This window comes from Tamandua tetradactyla, chromosome 1, assembly GCF_023851605.1.
Source record: "Tamandua tetradactyla isolate mTamTet1 chromosome 1, mTamTet1.pri, whole genome shotgun sequence".
Lineage (NCBI taxonomy): Eukaryota > Metazoa > Chordata > Mammalia > Pilosa > Myrmecophagidae > Tamandua > Tamandua tetradactyla.
The window spans coordinates 165,411,455-165,435,236 of record NC_135327.1 but is presented as its reverse complement, the minus strand read 5'-3'; the positions used below and the strand labels follow the sequence as shown (position 1 = coordinate 165,435,236).

The 23,782-nt window shown below is 37.0% G+C and overlaps 1 long non-coding RNA gene across 1 annotated transcript; it reads right to left on the bottom strand.

Annotated features, from left to right (window-relative positions):
- Window positions 1-7,985: 7,985 nt before the first annotated feature.
- On the bottom strand, window positions 7,986-9,589 carry LOC143687207 (uncharacterized). The gene is made up of 4 exons (XR_013177458.1): window positions 9,436-9,589; window positions 8,811-8,901; window positions 8,415-8,460; window positions 7,986-8,327 (listed from the first exon to the last, which is right to left on the bottom strand). It is a non-coding gene; the product is annotated as an uncharacterized LOC143687207 (long non-coding RNA).
- Between the last annotated feature and the right edge of the window lie 14,193 nt (window positions 9,590-23,782).

Below are 23,782 nucleotides of genomic sequence, written 5' to 3'. Positions count from 1 at the left end.
TTTTTTACCCTTTCACTAATTTCATACTGTCAAAATTTCTGTAGTGTTATAATGTCTTTTTTTAAATTTTCATATCTTTTTAACTTTTTTATTGTATAGTATAACATATATACAAAGCAAAGAAATAAAAAAGCAATAGCTTTCAAAGCATTCTTCAACAAGTAGTTACAGAAAAGATCCCAAAGTTTGTCATGGGCTGCCATATGATCCTCTCAGATTTTTCCTTCTAGCATCTCCAGAATAAAAGAGGATAGAAGGCTTAAATATTTTTTACCATAACAATCGACTTTTTTTCTTCCTTTTTTGTGAAAAATAACATATATTAAAAAAACAATAAATTTCAAAGTACAGCACTGCAATTAGTTGTAGAACATATTTCAGAGTTTGGCATGGGTTATAATTCCATAATTTTAGGTTTTTATTTCTAGCTGCTCTAAGATACTGGAGACTAAAAATCAATTTAATGATTTGGTATTCATACTCACTTGTCAAATCCTATTTTCACTGGATAACTCCACCTCACCTTTGCTCTTTCCATCCTTCTCTTTGGAGGTGTTTGGGTTATGGCCATTCTAAATTTTTCATAAATAATAAGGCTTTAGAGCTGGTAAGAGAAGTCCTTTTTCTTTCTTCTTCTTCTGAAGATATGTTTGGGCTATTTTGGTCCTTGGTTCTTCCACATAAATTTAAGAATCAATTAATCAAATTTTCAAAAAATTGTATTAGGGTTTTGATTGGAGTTGCATCAAACTGTAAATTATTTGAGGAGAACTGATATCTTCCTATCCATTAATAAGGGATAATTATTTACTCAGAAATTATTTAATGCTCTTCAGTAAAACTGTATTTATATATCTTTTGTTAGATTTACTACTGAACACCACACATGGCTTACTGTTTTGTTGTTATTTAGAAATAGTTTCTTTTTAACATTTTTTTGTAATTGTAGCTGCTGCATACTTTCTTATATCCAAATATAACTTTATAATCTCCTATTTTCTCAAATGTCCAATTTGTTTTATTTCTTCTTTTCCAATTCTTCAATTGATTGCTACTTTCTTATTGTACTGGATAGGACCTCAGTGCAATGTTGACTAAGAAGTAGTGACTGTGTATATCTATATTTTTCCTGACTTTTTCGAAGAATATTTCCATTTCCTCTTCATTTAGGATGAAGCTTGTAAATATATATTTTACAGAGGCCCTTTATCATATTTTAAAATTCTTTCTATTACTGGTTTTATAAGAGTTTTTCTCATGAATGAACACTGAGTTTATAACAAGAAACAGTCTTTTGTAAGAGGTGTTTTGTGCCTATTGGTAACATGCTGTTGATTTATGTTTTCTCTTTTAGTATAACACTCCAGGACATATTGTTAGCCTTCACATATTGTTAGCTGCAGAACTATAGCTGGCTGCAAAAGCATATTGTTAGCCTTCACATATGCGCAACCTATCCAGGTGAAAAGAAATAAATTTAAGGGAAAGTGTATGTTTATGTTTTCTCTGTGGAACTAGCACTCATATAAGCTAAAGAGTAAATAAAACTCTGCGGTAACTCAGACCCTTCAGATGAAATACTATCATTCTACTAGGTGGCATGGCATAGTGGTTTGAGAATATAGGCTCTGTGATCTGAATGCCTTTCCCCTTTTCCATGTACCAGCTGTGGACCTTGAGCAATTTATTTACTCTTTCTGTGCCTCAATTTCCTCATACATACAAAAGGAATTATAATGATAGAAGTATATACTGTCTAGGATTGTTGGAATGATTAATTGAGTCAAATCCCTTAAATTCCTCAGGACAGTGCCTAAGTGCTAAATAAACATTGGCTGCCATTATTTTTGTTGCTGTATGATATACCACGAATGAATCCAAATAGGAAGAGTACCACCTTACAAAAGTGTCCACGACACTGAAATGATGTACAATCAAATGACCATTTCCATGAGGGCTGGGTATAGTGCTAAGCAAGCAAGTTTGTATTATCAGAATTTAAAGAAAAAAAATATTTCAGAATCACAATCTCTACCTCTAGAAACTTATTTTCTTCTAATGATTGTCAACTGTCATATAGAGACAGAAAGAGAGAGGTGGCTCAACTCAGACCCATTTTCATTACTAAAAATAATGTGCATCTCTGTTGACAGTGATGTTTCTATGCTCGAGTGAACATTAACACAGCACAGAGTGAAGTTTCCAGGGGTTAGTGGTTATTGAGTGTATTCATTTGTAAAAGCTGCTGGAACATTATATACCTGAATTGGAATAGCTTTTAAAAAGGGAATTTAATAAATCACAAGTTTACAATTCTAAACCTATAAAAATGACCAGACTAAGGCATCCAGGAAAAGACACTTTAATACAAAGAATGCCAATGGGTCTGGAACAGTTCTGTCTGCTGGGAAGTCACGTGACTGGGACCTGCTGGTCCCTTGCTCATGAGCTTCATTGCTTGCAGGCTTTGTTCCTGTGGGGGTTCCTTCACTTTGCTTCTCTGGGGCTGGCCTTCATCTTTTGACTTCCCTTGGTTCTCTCTGTGTTCTGGCTTGCTGAATTTCTCAAGGCAACATCTGCCGGGCTCCAAGCATCTCCAAGCATCCGTGTCTCTGTACTCCAAGTGTCAGCATCTGTGTCAGCTCTGCTGTGAAATTTCTGTCAGCTCTGTTGTTTCTGACTCCCTCCAGAATGTTTCCTCTTTTAAAAGATTCCAATAAACTGATCAAGACCCACCTAGAATGGGTGAAGTCCCATCTCCAGCTAATCAAAAGGTCACATCCATAATTGGGTGTGTCAAATCTCCATGGAGAACATGTAAAGTTTCCAACATTCAGTATTGAACCAGGATTAAAGTAGGGCTTTTCTGGGGTATATTTTCAAACCAGCACACTAAGTATGGGGAAGGGCCTGGAAGGAGATAGTCTGGGGGTTCTACCAGGCACAGTTTCCTAGCTCATGTTAGAGTCTCCAAGAACATTTGGTAGGCTGTGTGTAAATAAATCATTCAAAGTGGATATTATAAAGAAAAAACTTTGGGCATTTTTCCCCTGTATGGTGTGTGAGCACAACTTAGAACCCTGAGAAGAAGGGTGAAAATGTTCATTTTCCCAAAGAGCTATTTATTTATTTACTTATTTATTTTAGGCATTGAATCTATGGGCCCATAGTACTATACAATTGAACTAGAGCCTTTAATGGATGAATTTGTAGCATCTAAAGACATACTACATGCTCTAGATAAATGCCATTTGGAAGATTTTCCCCATGAATAATATTTCTGTCTCATGCCTTGGCAAAGCCTGTCAGATATTCCCATTTTCAAGTGGAGGAGAAAACCATCTGCCAGCAGGAGTAAATAGTCTCAGATTGCTAGAAAGAGAAAACCAGTATTTTAGAGAAAAAGATAAATCTTTTATCACTTGAGTACTTTCCCACCCAAGTTATCCAACATAATTTTGAGAAGAAGATATAGTCTCTCAGACATGAAATATTCTATTGAATGTTACCTGGAGCCACCTAAGACAGAAAACCATTTCCAATGTCTACTGAGTGGGAAATACAAAATCCTGCCTTCTTTACCCAAAGACATATATCGAAGTGGATGTGGAGAGTTACACATTCATTAATTCAATCAAGAGCTATGATCCAGGCATAGGAATAAAAAGATGAATAAGACATGTTCCTTCTCCTCAAAGATCTTACAATATAGAAGGGGAAATACACAAAGGGATCATTAAAAGTAGTGTTGAATGAGATGAAAATGGTCTATACAGAATCAGGAGAATAAAAGAAGGGACATCTCACAAGGCTAGAAGTCCAAAGAAAGCACAAGATATTTACTTTCCATGACTACTGTTCATTAGTGAATTTTCATATTAGCTGTTAAAATGTTATGAGTGCGAGATATCCATGAGCCACATGAAGATTGAAAAATTGGCAAGGAAAACATTGCAGAAGAAATAACCCACATTTAAGGAATGACTCCCTCATATCTTTCCATCCCACCACTCACCATCAAGTCTTCTCTTCCTTATTCAGCATGTACAAAACTTTCAGTATTTATTTACTTGCAAACTTGCTTTTTATTTATATAAATTTATTTTTGTTGTTTTATTGCTAAATACTTCTGTGAAAAAATGTTTATTTTGTTTTGAAATGGAACACATCATAATATTTCTCATTCAAATCAAAGAAAAAAATTAGTTAAGTTTTCACGTGGTAGCAAGGTGTGCAGAAAAAAAATAAAGTCATTAAGCAATGGATACATTAACATGCCCAAACTGCATCTTAGAATATTTGTTGGAGTTAGCCAAACAAGTAAGCAATTCGTATATGTGTAGAGAAGTATAGAAGTTAGGAGAAAATTTCAGAAACTGTATAGCATAAACAGTATATAGTATAAACAGTGAATGTTTTAAAAAGAGAATGAGAGGAGATTTAATCATTATTTCTAAGGGTATGATATCACCTATCTAAATATTGAATATCATTGAAAACCAACCTTTCAAAGATCACTGTAAAAAATGATACATTGTGAGACATGCAACTAGGTGAATGAAACTTAAGGACAGTATGTTGAATAAAATAGCAGACACAAAAATACAAATATTATCATGCCTCTCTCATATGGATTAATTATAACATACAAGCTCAGAGAACTGAAGTCGAGAGCATGGGTTATTAGATTGGTGCCTGTTGTAAAGGTTCCTAGATTGTAAGCTCTTATAGCAATCATAGATATTTAGGAGTCGTAACTGATATTTCTAAAATATGACATACTGAGTTGTTTGTATATAACCTGGTCATTCCCTGAAACTTCAGGTATTTATGTGACACCTGAGACTCAGACCTAGAGCTCTGAAATTACGAAAGTCAGCACCACGCCATTCAGCAACTGTTAAAAAAGCTGAAAGAGTAATCAGACTTCATGTAGGGATATGAATGAAGCTGATCTGGCTAGGACTAAGGTAAATCGGAATACTGGGTAAAGGATGATATGGCCCAAATTTTCAAATTTCAACCTCTGTGTGAGATCAAAGGAAGAGAGGTTTATTTGGTGCAAAATTTATATTTTTGGTAGCACATTATCTAATTTTAACTTGTATGGTCAGTTTACTTGAATACCATAGTTACATGGAAATTTGAATAGGGCCTGAGATCTTGTCGGTTTGTCCAGGTTAGTGTGATGCCCTGATATATCCCGGAGTAATTTTGGCAGAGAATAAAAAAGTATTTGCAAAGTCCCCTTGGGGACTGGAGAGAAAAGAAGAAATATTAAACTTCCCCATCTGGGGAATTCCTGATATTCTCACAAGCAGAGGAGATGACCAGTTCAATAGGCTGAGCCCCTATGAAGCCTGTTCCTTGCAAGGAAAGGCTAAGCCTACTTGGGCCTCACCCCTGTGAAGCCTATTCTGGCAAAGGGAAGGCTAAGCTTGTGGATAATTTTGTCTAAAAGTCACCACCAGAAAACCTCTTTTGTTATGCAGACGAGACCTCTCTCTCTAAGCCAACTTGGCAGGTGAACTCACTGCCCTCCCCCACTACCTGGGACATAACTCCCAGGGGGCGTCAATCTCCCTGGCAACGTGGGATGTGACTCCCAGGGATGAACCAGGACCCAGCAGAGGGGAGTGACAAAGCCTTCTGGCTCAAAACGGGGAGGAGAGAAATGAGACAAAACAGTCTCAAACAGAATCAGGAGGCTATTCTTACATATTATATAGATATCCCTTGTTAGTTTATTGGAGTGGCTGGAAGGAAGTACCTGCAACTGTTGAGCTGTGTTCCAGTAGCCTTGATTCTTGAAGACGACTGTATAACTATATAGCTTTCACAATGTGACTGTGTGATTGTGAAAACATTGTGTCTGATGCTCCTTTTATCCAGGGTATGGACTGATGAGTTTAAAAATATAAGGATAAATAAATAATAGGGGAAATAAAGGGTAAAAAATTGGGTAGGTTGAAATACTAGTGGTCAGTAAGAGGGAGGGGTAAGCGGTATGGGATGTATGAATTCTTTTTTTCTTTTTCTTTTTCTGGAGTGATGCAAATGTTCTAAAAATGATCATCATGAAGAACATGCAATTGCGTGATGATATTGTGAGCCATTGATTATATAATATGGTTGGACTGTACATGTGTGGGATATTTCTCAATAAAAATATTTTTAAAAATGATAAAGAAAGTGGTTGCACTGCAAAGATAAAGAATGTACACATACAGGATGAAGGGTGGATGGGGTTTTCCTAATTGCCCAGTATTGCAGAAATATGCGCTCACGCTCAAGGCAACATTTCCAAGGACAGAATCATACAAAGATTTTATTTTTAGGCTGATATTACAAATAACTTAGTTGTAAATAATGTAATTTGCTCGGGATAAACATGAGTTGACTCAAAAATTAGTTCTAAAAATGATGAATAAAATTATTTTAAGAAAATGAATAAAATTATTTTAAGAAAATTTTCTTAAATTATTTTAAGAAAATGCATTATCTTAAGAAAACATCAACTCTCAGTGTTTAGTCATATACTGCTCCATACTACATCTTCTTTATTTTGATTTGATTTGTTTCATGTGCTTCTCTTTTCATTCAAGGCTATAAAACTCTCATGGAATAGGTATCATATCCTACTTCCAGACCAAACTCTCCTGCTTAGCATACACTTCTAAACACATTAAAGAATTACTACGTGTTGGATGAAGTTATGTCAGCACATAAGGAACTCATGAACTTAAAGCAGACAGAACAGAAGTGGATTCAGTGACCTACTTTTCTCCATTCATTATGCATAAAGTCACAACCAACACACCAGCATAGAGTATGATTCCATTTAGATTTCTGTTTCTAAGATGGTTGGAAGAGCAAAACAGACCAGAGCTGACTGGGCCATACTGGACTCGAGCCTGTGACCTTGGCCTTTTTAGCATAATCGTCCAACAAACTGGGCTCACCCAGCCATATGTCCATCTTTACACTTAGCGAGAGAAACAGCACCATCAGGTATCTGTTTTTGTGCAATCACAATTAACAAGCCTGTCCTTCAAGCAGTATCAATTTTTTCTATCTGAATTTTCACACTTCCAGCAAAAAAAAAAAAAAAATCTAATTATTAGTTGCAAATAACCAGGATGCCAAATAAATTTTTCAGCACTAGAACTGTATTTCTATAGTGTAGTAAAAATATCACCATGGGACAAAATCCTTAAAATAATCTATTATTTGTCACCTTTGGAAGAGATTAAAGATATTATGAACCTAGGAGAAGGTTAAAAAGTTGCCACCCTTTCATTTAAGCTTTGCTTCACTGCAAAGAATGGGGCAAGACATCCATTAATAGCAAAAGAAACTGAAAAGTTTATTTAACACACTCACATAATCAGATTGTTCATCTTTTCCTCTATCCAATTAACATAACTTTCCTGACTAAACCTCTGAAGAAAAAAGAATTTGGAAAAAAGCATTATTATTCAGCTCAACGAACTGTGCTTCTCGGAATCCAGTGATGGAAAGTGAAAGGTTTAGGAGGCGAAAGGGTGAGAAAGAAGGACGGTAGACTGGGAAATTTAAAGCAGGCGGGTTCATTCTGTGCTCCGGGCTGAGCTCAATAAATCCAAGATGGAGGGAGATAAGACAGCGCCTGGGTGATGGTGTGGGCAGTTTTTAAGCAAGCGGGTCAGGTAACCTCCAGAAGGGGCGGTTCTCCGGAGTCAGGTCTCCGGAAGGGGGGATTCCAGAAGCCATGTTGGGAGGGGTGACACAGGCTCCGCAGCTCCGGTTGCGGTGCCCTTCCCTGTTCCCCCGACCTAACAGAAAGGAGCTTAAAGGAGGCCAATCCTCTTGTTTCATAAAGTAATGTTCAGGTTCACATAAATAGTAAGTTGAAGAGTTATTCCTAAATGTATCTATCATATTGTCTAAAGGTAATGTATTAATAAATTAAAACACAATGCCATCTTTTGTATTAGGGTAGATAATTGAAGATGAGTTTCCAACTAGTTTTTTTGGTGAATTTCAATCACTTTGTTTCATTTGAACTTTCAGTCCATATATATTCACTGACCATCTTCTATGCGCTGAGTTCCTGGCTAAACAACAAATGCTTAAAATAAAAGAGATATTTTGTTTCATTTAAGCACACTGAAAGAGCAAACTCCGTGTGTAAAAGTTTCTGTACATGACAGGCCTCCCTGATCCCACCCTCACCTGGAGACATGCTCTTGCTCTGAATCTCTAGTGAGTAAGACCCAGGACAGAAGTTGAGGGATGAATCGATGATCATGAATGGGGTTGGGTCAGAAGTCTGTGGTCCATATTACCTTGGAACAAAAAAAAGTATATTTTCTGCATGGTATATAATTAATCATATAGAGGATGCAAGGGTAGTTCAGTAGTAGAATTCTCACCTGCCATGTGGGAGACCTGGGTTCAATTCCTGGTCTATGCACTTCCCTAAAAAGCAAACAAACAAAAATTGAACAAATGCCGTGCTGCAATAATGGGATACTCACATGGAAAAATAATGAACTGTGAACCTGCCATACAAAAAAAATTAGTCAGATGCAAATGTCAAATATCTGGATACAAAGTTAAATAAAACAAGATTTTATCTCTGCACTAAAACAGATAGTTACTATCAAGATTAATAAAATAGCTTCTTAAGAGTATTCTCCCTATCAAAACTGTGAAGGATATGAGAGTTTACTCTACTTACAGATAGTAAGTTAGCCTGCCATAGCTTCATTGATTATAGCAGAAGACACAAAACTGTTGGCTAATAGTCAAAGTAATTTATTACTCACAGCACAGCAAGCAACATCAGCAACATCTCTGTGCCAATTCCCCTTACTCCCAAATCCTATGGAGGCACGGCAGGTGGGCCCAGATGGATGCCTGTACAGATAGTAGATTGCATTATGGGGGAGGAGCTCCTGAGCTTAGAGAACCTGAGTCTTTATCAATGAACAGAAGGCCTGCTTGTTCTTTGCTCTGGAGGAAGACATGATCCATATCTTCCAAGTCTTTAAGCAAACCTGTCCTTTACTCCACAGGGAGGCGCTATATATCTTCCAAGTCTGTTTGCCATAAAAAATATCCTCAAAAAGATACCTCAAGAACAAAAGCAGTCAGTGCTTCTGCTTGCAAGGCCTGCAGCAATGCAAACAAACACCTGGAGAATTGCCTCCCTGTATTCTCTGCCTTAGCTAATGCATCCTACATATTATCTCTAACTTTCATCTTCCTTCAACATAGTTGGAGTTCTGTCACTCTCTTCCTTAATAGCCATTATTGTATCCACATAAGAACACTCCTAGGTAAGTCAGACTTGCACTGCCTGACATTATAGGCTCTGCCTAACTGGGTCTAGTCTGCTTATGCAGGCACCACTCTGTTCACCCCCCTTTTCAACCTCATGAGAGAGTTCACCTTCTTCCCTTGCTCAGCTCCATGCCTCACTGTGCTCCAGCTCTCTCCTCGATCTGCCAGGCTGTTCCCCTCATCCGTGTCTGCCTAAGTCCCAGGTGTTCTTTATACCCACACCGACTCCACGAGACTTTTCCAAAGGCAGCAATGCTCTGTTCTCCCCCGTTCCCACACTGCTGTTTCCTCACATGTTTATTAAAGGTCTTCCTTGACTGGGGCGTGAACTTTTGTTCCTTGTGACTGTGTCTTCTCTCTTACCATATTGCCATCATCCCCTTAGAGGGAGGAACTGTTCTTTCATTTCCTTATCTCACAACATGAAACATGGTGTCTGGCGTACAATATGTCCCCTTATGTTCTGATAATTGAACTGAATTTTACGCCATGGCTAACCAACATCCAAGTGTGGAGAACACATCTACAGTGGCTTTCTCCCTACTCTTTATCTCCTCACAGGGAGGTGCCTCTCCAGAGCCATCTCCTGCATCACCACTTCCACCCCTGCACCATTCTATTTATTCTTTGCTCTTCATTGCTTTTCCTCTCCCCTCTTCCTTTCTTCTTATCATTTCCTCCTAGAATCCAAGAAAAGTTCACTAACATTAATGGAAGAACCATAGCCATCCTACTTTCTTTTCCCTTTGTGTAAGCTTTCTTTTTAATAACTGCACAGTTACCAGCCTGGAACCTTCCCCACCCTTCTGTACCTGATGGCTGCCTTAGATGTATTTCCTCACACATATGGAAACAGAGCAGGATGAGAGGGACACGGGTCCCTTGCCTCAGACTCATACTTCTGCTCTCAGATAGAGGTATGGCTCAGAGACTGCTCCTGCAAGTCCTTGCTCAGATTGTATATATTCACAAAGCCTGGAGTGAACAGCTTACCTGACATGGGACTCTCCACCTTGTCCCCTGCCAGGTGACTTCCCACCACTCAGGGAACCCCGTAGGGAAGCCCAGCCCTGAGAGGACATGGACACTATGTCTGATGTGGTCACTGCTCAGCGGCCTTCAGCTGACCCTGAAAAGCATGTAAGCTCAAGGGCTGCAACACACTCACATAGCATTTTATCATTCTGTCCTTATTCAGTATCTTGTTAAGACACGCATTTATCATTTGTTCTTCTTTCTTTTTGCCAGCTTTTTTTCTCCTGGCTAAGTCTAATTTGAAATTCTGTGTATGAATCCAGAGAGTACCTGCATCTACCTAATGTCCACTAACAGCCATTGACAACAAAGGGTGAGAGGAGTCCTGTGTTTGAAACAGCTATTGAATAATCCTGTGAAAAAAAGCTAGAATAATGTCAGTGACTGAGGTTGTATCAGTCCAACCCCCAATCAGTGACATGAATAGTATAGTGTTGGGGCCAAATCAAAAGAAATAAAACCATAAACAAGCCTTAAGGATTGGAAAGAAGGTGTGCCCAGCCAGTCCCCAGCATAAAATGTTCTCCTTGGGAAGAGAAGGAAACTCTGTATATGGGTGTGATTTTCTTTTTACTTCTTTTCTTACTGCTTTTATATTTTTAATCATTTTAAAAATTTACATTAACTTTTTTTTGCATGTATTTACGAATGGGGACAGGAAATAACAGGAGGGGGTAGATAGGAAGGAGTCTGTAATTCAGGCAGGAGGGACCTGAAGCCTTTAGCACTGCATTAGCTCTGCATGACCTTCCCAAGTCGCCTGAAACAGAGGTCCTGCTAATCCCTCATGAACCCTGCTCTACTAACTAGAGTCAGCTGAGAGACTAACAGCTTATTTTTATCCATTCAAGAAATTCAGGAGATTCCCAGAGCTTATTACCCCAGCAGAAATTTAATCAGGTCAGTTTCAAAGACAGCCCAGGGTTGTTGCTGGCACAAAGCTCATCTCTGGCTTTTCAGAACAATTCAGGCCCTCTAGGAGGATATTTGTACACTAAAACCCATGACCTCTGCTGCACACAATGCCCTGATTGTGGCCCTTTCTGAGCCGAGAGTATGACCTGGGGAAAAGCATCCAGGCCCTCTCTGATTCCTAGCCAGGTCATATTGAACCTTTTACAAAGATGTTTTGGAAGACAAGAACATAAAGGGATAATATACAAATAACTGGAGTCTTTTATGTGAATCTACTTCCAGAATAAACTTTAATAGGTTGATTCATGTGTCTCCAAGGCAAGGATCTAAAAGAATCTTCCAAGATTTCCTCTCTTAAAAGAGTCAAGGTCACTTTCTCCACATCCTCTCCAGCACTTGTCATTTTCTGTTTTGTTGATAATGGCCATTCTGGTGGGTGTGAGATGATATCTCATTGCGGTTTTGAATTGCATTTGCACACTTATCCACTGTTGGTGGGAATGTCAAATGGTGCAACCACTGTGGAAGGCAGTTTGGCGGTTCCTCAAAAAGCTGAATATAGAATTGCCATACGACCCAGCAATACCATTGCTAGGTATCTATTCAGAGGACTTAAGGGCAAAGACACAAACGGACATTTGCACACCAATGTTTATAGCAGCATTATTTACAATTGCAAAGAGATGGAAACAGCCAAAATGTCCATCAACAGACGAGTGGCTAAACAAACTGTGGTATATACATACGATGGAATATTATGCAGCTTTAAGACAGAATAAACTTATGAAGCATGTAATAACGTGGATGGACCTAGAGAACATTATGCTGAGTGAGACTAGCCAAAAACTAAAGGACAAATACTGTATGGTCCCACTGATGTGAACCGACATTAGAGAATAATCTTGGAATATGTCATTGGTAACAGAGACCATCAGGAGATAGAAATAGGGTAAGATAATGGGTAATTGGAGCTGAAGGGATACAGACTGTGCAACAGGACTGGATACAAAAACTCAGAAATGGACAGCACAATAATACCTAATTGTAATGTAATTATGTTAAAACACTGAATGAAGCTGCATCTGAGGTATAGTTTTTTTTATATTATTTTTTATTTTTATTTTTTCTCTCTATTATCATTTTATTTCTTTTTCTGTTGTCTTTCTATTTCTTTTTCTGAATCGATGCAAATGTACTAAGAAATGATGAATATGCATCTATGTGATGATATTAAGAATTACTGATTGTATATGTAGAATGGAATGATTTCTAAATGTTGTGTTAGTTAATTTTTTTAATTAATTAAAAAAAAAAGTAATGGAACTAGCACACAGCTGAAATTCCATCTCAGAGATGCTTTGGATTAGTTAGAGTCTTTACTGGTCAGTGGTAACAGCATGCTGCATTAGGATGAATGATGAGTTGTTGGCAAAAAAACTGTGGTCCAAGTTTTAATTCTGCATTAAACTGCATTTGCAAATTTGCATGCAAACTGCATTTGCTGTAACCTTGGGCATGTTTCTTGATTTCTCTAAAAATTAAGCTTTTCTAAAATGTTATTTAAAAAAAAAAGAGTCAAGGCCAAGATGAGTAGAATTAGTACTATCTCTAAAAATGTCTTCACAAAATAAATAGGCCTATAATAGTCACCAAAAGCCAGAATGTTATAGAACACAGAACTAGTATCAGAGGTACCAGTAATCGGTGGGTAAAGGTGAGCAGAAATTTTTTATTCATTTACTTATGGAGTAAACAATGTATATGGGCATTCCTGAAGCCCTATAGAGCAAAAAGATTTATATATAAAGTTCAAATGTCTGCCTCAACTATCTAACAAGTCACATTTTTTATAAGAACATCCCTGCTGAAATCTATTAGCACGTGTATTGCAATGTGGTCAGAACCCGGGATTTTGGGCACATAATCCTGTTCTGCTACAGCAATACATACGCTTGAACAGCTGAAGAGTCCCTGATGGATATATGGGCCAAAGGAATAAACTACTAGGTTCTGGAACTTTGGCCCTCAATCCTTGCTTCTGTGAACGAGGCTGGATTCTTCTGGAGCCACAGGGACTACTTTGCTCATAGGACCCAGACCTAAGGCTTCAAATCAAGGCAATTAACATCTTAATGCCTTACATTCATACCCAAATCTCACAATTTCAAAAAAATATACTTAACAGCGGCTCTTACAACTAAATTGTCAGAGAAAAATAAACACGGGGGTAAATATTCCAAGGAAGGAAGAGAAAAGGGTTTTTGTTCCAGTCCGAGGAACTGATTCTCTTCCTTCTACCACTGCTTCCCATAATATCATGACTGAGTTCACATCCTTGAACAGAAGTCAACTGTATCAGTCCTTTACATTGTAGAGCTGAGACTACAGGGAAATCTAGAAAGCATTTTACTTGCATAACACCCAGGTCTCTCCTTTTCAAGCTGAAAATCTGAGTTATTTTACAGAATAACTTCCTTGCCCCAAAGAGATCTCATTCCAAATCCTCTATGCCCCATACTTTTTGATTGACCTTAATCAGTTTCACTTTCAGCAAACATATTTCTCACTCCTTTCTTTTTCAAAGAAATTTGGTTAGGAAGTCAAGCAGCCCTAGTAAGAGTATGGAAAAATGGGAACCATTTTACATGCTGCATCTAGAATAAATTTGAACAAATTCTCAGAAAACTGATTGGTATATTAATCAAGAGCCATAAGATCAGTCAGCAGTTCCAATTGTGGTCATTGACACTTAGGACATAAAGAGAATTATGTCCAAAGACAGGTCAATAAATGTAGTAGCAGGTGGGTAGTAGATGAGTGGATATGCAGGTGAGTTTTTTTTTACATTAGAAAGAGAAAAGAAGAGTGTGTGTTGTGTGTCTATGAGAGAGAGAGAGACTAAAGTGTACATTTGGCTCCTGTCAGCCAAAGCACGACCCTGGAGAAGATCACAAGTGTAAGACATCTACAGAAACCAAGAGATAGATCCAATGCCAGTAGATGAGATGTGCACTGGGCACAATCTACTGCATACAGCACAACCACCTGCTGGCCTTTTGAAATACCTGGTTTCCACCTGGAAGATTATCTCAGCAGGTCTGAAGTGTGACTAAATCATCTGCGTTCTCCAAAAGGCTCAAATGTGATCATGTACATCCTGATATACAACTAGGATGGAAAGCCTCTGCTGAGAGAGAGGAGCTAAAACTAGAAGCTGAAGGACTGTTTCATGAAATTCCTGGTGAGACTCTAGGCATAAGCATTGCTGCTTTAGTATAGAGGAAACAAAGTCAAACTCAGAATGGGGAAAGGCATATCCTGCCCATTTCTTTCCCAGAACACTGTAGTAGCAGGGTCTGTGGGCACCACAGAGCACCTGCAGGGGCACAGAGTGTGCCAGCAATAGCAGCAGGATCAACACCCCTCTTCAAATGACTTGTGGGCAGGCATTTTCTTGAAGATACAAGAGGGAAAGATATGTATTGACATATTCCTATACACAAATAAGACATCTCCAAGGCCTTCCAGAAATAATGAAAAGAGATTTAGAGGAGGCAAAGAGCTAATGTTCTTGAATCACACAGGAAGGGTCTGGAACATGACAGTTTGAAAAACTGATGTTAATATGACTCCAATTTTGTTTATACATTGGTATAATTTTGGTTCCACAATATTTATGATAGGAGATAAAACAGCAACAAGTCTCAAGGTCTAAGAAAATGTTCATGGTAAGTTCATATAATGGAACGCTAAGCAACCGTCAAATATCATGAATAATAAGTGCAATGATAGTTATTGACATGGGACAATGTTAATGACACACTGTTAAAAGGAAAACCCAGACTATAACAAACATCATATACAATTCTATATAATAAATATCAAACGTGAGCATTCGTTGTCTCTAGGGTTAAAAATAAACTTTCTCTTTCCCAGATTTTCTGCATTTGGCATGTATTATTTTAACAATTTTTAAAATATAATTTGAAATATAGTAAAATAAAATGTTCTCTTTGTTCAAACCCCACCAGGATGAATATACTCTGTTCTGAAAATGTCACAAAAATTCAGCTGTTATGGAGGCATACAACCTTGAATTACAAAAGAAAAATAGCTGCTTGATGCCTGAACTACCTTAGTGTGCTCTCAAGGTCACAAACCAATTTATCTAGGATTGTTTCACGGAACAAGGTAAGATTAAGGGACTTCTTTGAATAAAATTGAGAAGGATAGATCCCGTTAACTGCCTAGAGGAGGTCTGGAGTTTAGAAAGTGAATTAGTTCCACTTCTCTTTCCTTTCTTTTACATGTCTCTTTGTCAAGAAAGTGTGACATACACACATATATGCATAATTCTAGTGAATGTCTGAACGACCGTGTTTAACTTGCATAGAACAGGTCATACTGGCATATTATACCCCGAAAATAAAGAGAAGATGGTCAAAAGTCTAAAAACGAAAAAAAGTTCAGATGAGAAAAATAACATTGGATTTCTCATCATAAATATTGGTTACTAGAGACAATAAAACAATGTTTTCTCTTTAAATTGCAGAGAGAAATGAGTCTTTTCACCTAGAACTATAGAACCATGGCACTATCAATCAAATATGAGGGTAGAATAAAGATATTTTTAAACACACAAAATTCAAAAAAAAAGATCACCCATGTACCATTTCTCAGGAAGATATTGGAAGAAGTGCTTCACCAAAGTGCAGGAATAAATCAAAATAGAGGAAGACACAGGAATCAAGAAACCAAGAATCCAATACAGTATATAAATAAGCCCAAATCTTCATCTCTTGAAGTAAACAATCAAATGATGATGTCTAAAATTGATGAATCGGTAAATAGCTATGGCCAATGATGTTTACATACATAATGCTAAATATTAGAAGGAACAACAAAAAGGATTGACATCTTTGCCTGTGGTCTGAAGGACACAGGTAACTGATGCTTTTTATGCCTCTTAGTACTTCATAGCTATTTTTAAATTGTGAAATATAACATATGTACAGAAAAGCAATAAATTTCAAAGTACATTGTAATAAGCAATTATAGGATAATTTTCAGAGTTGGGTATGGTTTGCAGTTCCACAATTTTAGGTATTTCTTCTAGCTGCTCCAAGACACTGGAGACTAAAAGAAATATCAATTCAGTGATTCAGCACTCATACTCATTTGTTAAATCCTATCTTCTCTGTTATAACTCCTCTTTCTCCTTTGATCTATCTCCCAATCTTTATGGTCACTTGTGCTATGCCCATTCTAACTCTTTCATGTTGGAAATGGCTGTCAATAATATTTGGTAGGGGGATGGAACTAGATATTCTGGAGAGGCTGGCTCCTTTGGGTTTCAGGATTTACCTGGCCTTGGAACCCATCTGGAGGTTATAGGTTTCTGGAAAGTAATTATAGTACATGGAACCTTTGTGGAATGTCAGACAGAGCCCTAGGTGTTCTTCAGAATTGGCAGGAGTGGTTTTGGCTGTGTTTTGACAAATCATGGTAACATTCAGCAGCATCTAGCTGAAGCTTGCTTAAGTGTAGCCTCTAAAATAGCCTCTTGACTCTATTTGAATATTAAAATAAATAAACATGGACATAAAAAAGTAAAATTCTGGAACTTATTGCCCCATAGTTATAAATAAGTACTGAATTATTTATTCAATTAATTACTGACTCTATATTGTAATAAAATTAACATTTTGTATGGAAATTAACCAATGGTGTTTGGAAAGATGTTGGTACCTGCTTAAGACCTCACAATATATAAACAGCACGCAGAACTGATGCTGCACAACCACATAACATTGTAAGCTGACTTCAAACCTAGCTGTAGGTTAAAATGCAACTCCCCTATCTTGTTTAACCTTCATCAAAACAAATAAATCTACTGATGTGCTTTGGGACTTAAAGGATTAATATATAAACCAGATGTGAATTCTGCAAAAAAAAAAAAAAAGCAGAGGAATTGTGGAATTTTCTCCCCAAGAATCCATTTCACAAGTAAAGATTTTACCATAAATACAAATGAAGGATTTTTAAATACTCAGATATCTAAATAGTGCTGTATCCCCAAATTATATATATCCTAACTTTATAAAACCTGTAATGGGACTTAATGGGTAGTATTGATCATATGTGATTTTACCAAAGGTGCTGATTTAAGAATATAATGCTTATGCAAATTCCAGCTTTACTTTACAAGAACTTCTTGAAGACATTTCAGATATGACATTTTATAGGATCTACATCACCTGTGGAACTTTCTGTCATTCTGTCACCCCAGATGTCACCATATGCCCATTTATTTGCTAGTGTGCTAAAAATTGATCTTCAACTTCTAATATTTTCTTCTCTTATTGTGTATATGACACTTGTTTTAAAAGTAGCACATCTTTCTCATATTCATCCACCAATAAAGTGGAATGATCTATAGCTTTTGATTTCATGACAAGAGAATTTACATAATGTCTGTCTTCACCAGATGTATGTATCATTTAGGAATTTGTATAGCTGAATATTCAGAAAACTAAAACTAATAATGGCTTAGATGTGGGAAAATGCCCAAAAGTCAGAATGTTTCCTTTAATTATTACGTGCTCGCCAGGATAGTCTTCTACCCTGGCACGACCTGGTGTTCGGAGATCCGCACCTTTATCTGTGTTATGGAAACAGTCTGACTTTTGGGCATTTTCCCACATTAGTTTTCCCACACTTAGACTGCATATAAGGTTATTTTTCTTTCACACAAAAGAATTAGCCCAAGGCTAATTAGGTGGTTTCACAAACTCAACAGAGACACAGCTGTACCATTTACTCAGTTGGACAAAATTGCTGCCAGAGGTCCAATAGTTACATTCATATTCCAGGTAGTGGAAGAAAGGAAAGAGACACTTCTAGATTCTGCCATGTAAAACTTCTGCTTACAAGACCATACTTAGTACAAAGGAAAACAGAAAATGCAGACTTTGTTCTTGGAAGTCTCTCTTAGGAAGAGAGAGAGAAGGGATATTGGAGAAGATGACTTGCCATCACCGCCACAACATACACTCTTAGATGCTTCTCTAAACTGTATTTCTCAGACTATAGCACTCTCTATTTTTTGATGAAAGGTCATATAGCATAATTGTTACAATGTCAGTAGTGCATAATTTAATACGATTTTCCTCAATGGTGTGTTCCTTTTTCTTATCCACTTAGAGTGCCTTTTCAGTGTCAGGTTCAATTTATTTCTGTGGATTTTGTCTTTGAAAGAAATAGAGAGCGTTATTTATATGCTTAATATACTGGGCTTCAAGATGATATTTTAACTTTGCTAGGAAAATAGACATGTTTTTTTGTTTTTTTAATTTCACTGTATAAAATACATCAAAGACTTAAGTAACCTTTTTTTTTTTTTGGCTAAAGAAGGTGCACTTTGATGACAAACGAATGCCGTTTATTTTCTCGTCCTTGAGAGCCTGTGAATGATCTCAGCACATGATTTTCAGTCTGTGATGCAGAAACATGAGCAGAAGGTAGAAAAGGACCGGTGGATGCCCCTGAGCTTTGTCTAACATTTTATACGAGTTCAATGCATTGATGCTCTACTGGGTACTTGTTAGTACAAATTTAGCTGAGTGGTTACTTGAAGGGTAGACTTTTTAAGACTTGTAATACAGTCTTCATAATTCAGTTACAGCAGGAAAGGCCTTTTTTATTTAAATCTTTTCCCCACACTCGTTAGCTAACAGCACAAGCTAATGTACTTGTGGTTTCCAGGGAGCAAAAACTTGATATATAACCTACTTTAGAAATGTCCTTTTTTTTTCACAGTCTTCAAATTGTTTAAAAATAAATTTTTTAAATATTTAAATTAGACATTTATAGATGCTTCAAAGCTTGAAAAATTCTAGGAATTCAGCTTAAATGAATGCCATAGTTTTAGATAATAAGAACTGCAGAGTCCATTAAGGTTTCTCTTTTGCTTTTTGTGATTTCATTTATTCACACAACAATCCTTCATAGCACTGTAATTCTCATTTCAGCACTTTTTTTTCTTGGTAAATGGATCATATGAGAATAAGAGACGTGTTATAACTTTCTCAGGGTCACTTGCAGAGCAGGTGACGATGAAGCAAAGAAAAATATAAACTACAGCTTCTCTGCCACCTGGTATTACACTCCCTAAATTACCTGAGTACTTTGCAAACGTGCAGTTCTATGTACACTTGCTGATGGGCATTTATGACTGCCAACAGGAAAACTGGCTTAATGATCATACATTAACAGAGAAATCATTTTGAATAGTGGTCACTTTGTGAAAAGAGATGCATATTGTTCATTGAGAGCTGTTTGCTACTTTCCACTCCAGATCAGTTGACCTAGGGGAGAAGACAAACCAAAAAGAAATCAATGAAATTAAGTCTCTAGAGTGTCTGTGATGTTAGTTTTAAAAGACAACTAAATATGCTTTTGCTGTTGTCATTGTTTTCATCTCCTGAATGTCATCCCTGGGGCTCTTGGCTGCAAGCTGCTACACCAGTTCATTAACCCAAGCCTGCTGAGTTGAACTTGAAATGTTGATGGTAAAATATGATTGGAAATGGAGTGTTCTCAGGGGACAGCAGGTTGAAGGAAATGTTGTCAACTTTCAGAAACCACATGGGTGCCCTTATAACCTCTGGGTGGGAGGGAGGGGAAGCTCATAGCTCTCTTGCTACAGCAGAATTATTTTTGGTCATCTCTTATTGTTTTGCTCTCTTGACATTTCACACTGACAAAATTTGTTTTTGGTGTATTCCACTTCCTCTAAAATAGTCTAATTACTTCTCTCCTTCCTCCTCTAAGAATATTTTCCCTGTGCATAAATCAAGCCAGAGGAAAGGTATTTATTAAACACAGTAACACTAAGATGTGAGTGGTTTAATAGTCCGCAGCCTTCATAAATGCTCTTATTTTTAAAGGAGGTACATAGGGAGAAATAAAAAATATATATTTATTGAGTTGTGACCATGCACCCCTCACATAGACTTTACAACAACTTGTTTAGAGGTATCATTAGCCCCATTACCTCTAAAAAAAAATGAGACTCAAATAAGTTAAATATCAGCCATATATTTAGTAAGTGTTAGCAGTAGGAAGTAGATAGAGGAGCCCAGACTTTGGACACTATACTGTGGTGATTCAATCTATTGTTAGGATGAATTAGAAAAAAAATCAGTAGATAAGATAGATCTGTTACACTCTTCTAAACTGTTATTTACTCTGGCAAAAGTATACTCTATGATTATACTGTCTAACATGATAGCCACCAGTCACATGTGACTTATTTAACTTCAAATTTAAGTGAATCAAAATTAGGTAAAAATAAAATTTTAGTTCCTCAGATGCTCTAGTCACATTTCAAGTGGTCAGTAGCCACTGAGCCAGTAGTACAGCTATTGGCTACTGCATTGAACAGCACAGGTATGAAACATTTCCATCCTCACAGAAGGTTTAACTGGATAGTGCCACTGTAGCTATTTTAAACAGAGTTAGATGATACAAGATTTATCCTTACTCCCAATTTTAAAGATCTGAAGCTGTATCAAAATGAAAAGAAGTGATAAGTGTGTTATGTGTGTGAGAAACTCCTGGGACTTCTTGCCAAGACGAAGTAACAGGAACCAAATCACCTTTCTACTAAAAAAAAAAAAAAAACCACCAAAAAATGTAAAACAAAAAAAACCCCAGGCAATAATACATAACACCCATGGTTTTCAGGACACTAACATTAGATATGAGACAGCAAAGGACAACGATGTCTGAAAAATGGGAAACAAGTGAGGTAAACCCTATGATTGCCCAGGTTTATAGTTTGAAAGTTTCCAGGTCATGCAGTGAGAGTAAGGGAATCTACATTTGCAAATCTGGCAGAGTATCCTGAGTTGAAGAGATGGAGTTGAAAGTCCTGGGAGACCAAAGCAGCTAGAGTTTTGAAGACAGCGTCCCAGTAAGGAGAAAGCTGCATGAAGAACTCCAAAGATTTGCAGAGTCTACCTCATGAAATAAGCAGAGTACTGATCAGCACATGCTTGTGAGAAAGATGCACAAGACTGGGTCATGCTTTCCCTGGGAAGCCTGACATGTTGACTGAATGAGACAAGGGTTGAGACGAGTAGTCATTTCAAGCTAGCATGGCACAACTCTGATGGACATGATTCACTACGGAGTTCCTGACTGGTTGGCTGAGGCCTCTGGGACCAGCATTGCAGCACGGTGCACTTTACCATCTTTTCTGCCTAATATTGCCCCTGCCCCATTCTTTTTACAGGTATTGATTTCTGATAAATAACTGTGTGGATGGTGGAGCAATTTATTGAAGTGAATATTGGTTTAGGGAAGAATAGGTTGAGTGTATGAATGTGAGGGGTACATGTCAAAAGTCAGTTTGATTATGTTATATCTGATATGCCTATTAGATATCCAAATGGAAATGTCAAGAAAACAGCTATATGGTTCTTGAACTCAAGGGAGAAATCAGAACCTGAGATAAACATATGAAAGTCATCAATGTTCACTAGTGATTTAAAGTCATGAAACTGGGTGGAAAGAGCCTCCCGAACTGTAAGCACACTAGAGATCTCACATGTATTAGTACGTATCTAATTGGAAAAAAAAAAAAGAGTCATTGGTTACATGATTTTGAGAAGCATTGAGTATGCTACCCTCTCTGGGGGACTCACATTCCCCATTATCAAGTCAAAGGTTTTAGAAAGTCTTGCAATAAAAGAAAACTGTTTGGCTTTGATTCCCTTGGCATTCCAATAAAATGCCACAGAAACATTTTTGTTCTGCCATAGAAATGTTTTTTAGGGAACATCCACTAAAATATTTTCTCATTAATCACAATTTAAAATTGTTGATCTGGACTAAAAGTCTACACTAGAATTTCTATGTTGATTCAGATCTAAAAAAAAAAAATTAGACCACATTTTAAAACTCCGCATTTGCCTATACCTGCATAGATAGACTATTCCTGACACTCTGCAGTTTTCAAAACAAGCTATTATTTCTCAATTTTGATGTTTATTGATTTCTTAAATTTTTCTCTAATCTCTTTCACCACAGTTAAGCCAGATCATATTTCTAAAGATGAAAAAAAAGAAGTCCAAAAGTTGCATTGAAATTTAGTAGACAAAGCACTGTTCTAGGAATCACAATTCTCAAGTATCAGCTCTGATCCTAACAGGTTGTGAAATCCTGGCCAAGTCATAACACTGGACCTCAGTTTCCTTATCTATAAATGCAGGAAGGTGAGCAGATGATCTTTGAATTTCTTTCTAATCCTAAAATAATCTGAAATGAAATAAATGAGGTTGAGGAATAAAGAGAACAAGCACACTTTACAGGTTTGTGTTGCAATGTTATAATCTAAACATTCTTCTCTGCAGCACATTGCAATCATTTTATCAATACCTCTGAAATAAATTATAGATTTATAAATTTACAAATAAATTATAAAATATATCTGATTAATTTCTTTGATTAAAGAAGACAATTTTAAAAGGATACTGGCTAAAAAAAAAATTGCCAATTGGCCGATTTACCTTTTTCACCATATTGCAATAAAGAGATGATTGCTTGCTGTGATTGTTTTCCATTTTGAGCTCATTGCTTTCTGAACCTCTGGAGACACCCATATTTCTCAAGTTTAAATATAATGTCGAACTTGTAGGTAATGAAATAAATTTTCCTTAAGTTTCAATGGTTTTCCTACAAGGTCTGGGACCCAATACTCAATATGCTATAACCCTTTCAAAGAGGATTAATAGTCAAAAAGTCATAGAACCAACAGATAGAAAATAAAGGCCTATCACAGGTTAGACAACTTTAAAACTGGAAGCTGCAAGAGCCACAGAAAGGGCATGTATGGAAATGGAGATCATTTCTGAATCAAATTCAAGTCATGAATTTCAGGGAAAGATAACTCTAAAGTATAGATCATCTCAGAAATCTTCATGCATTTTTTCAAAATCACAAAGCAGGGTACTAGCTTAAGAGGTTTTCCCATATTGCTTCAGTTTTATTCTTCTGTGACTGGATGGGCAGCCTCACATGATGTATCAAGCAAATGAGCAGAGATATGTGCCTCAGACCTTATGTATGCAAAATATAGCTAAAAGTGAAAAATTCACTCTTAAGCTGTCACAAAGCAAACACAAAATTTCAACTGAGATTCCCTGATGCCATGACTATCAGCAGGAACAGGCGGTGGTGTTTGTTTTGCTTGTTTATAGCTGAGCTGACATATCTACGTTCCCAAACATTTACTCTGTAGATAGCCATGATACTTTGGCAACATGCAGCCTCAGCCCAAGAGAAACAAAAGGTTCAGAGAATAAAAGTTAAAGTGGAATGTCATGTATTCAGCACAGAAAAAGGAAAGCTGGCAAGCAGGGAAAAATCCCTAGGCAACTCCAGTACAAAAAACTTCCAGCAGACTTGTTCATACTCGAAAGCTATATATGGAAAATGTTTC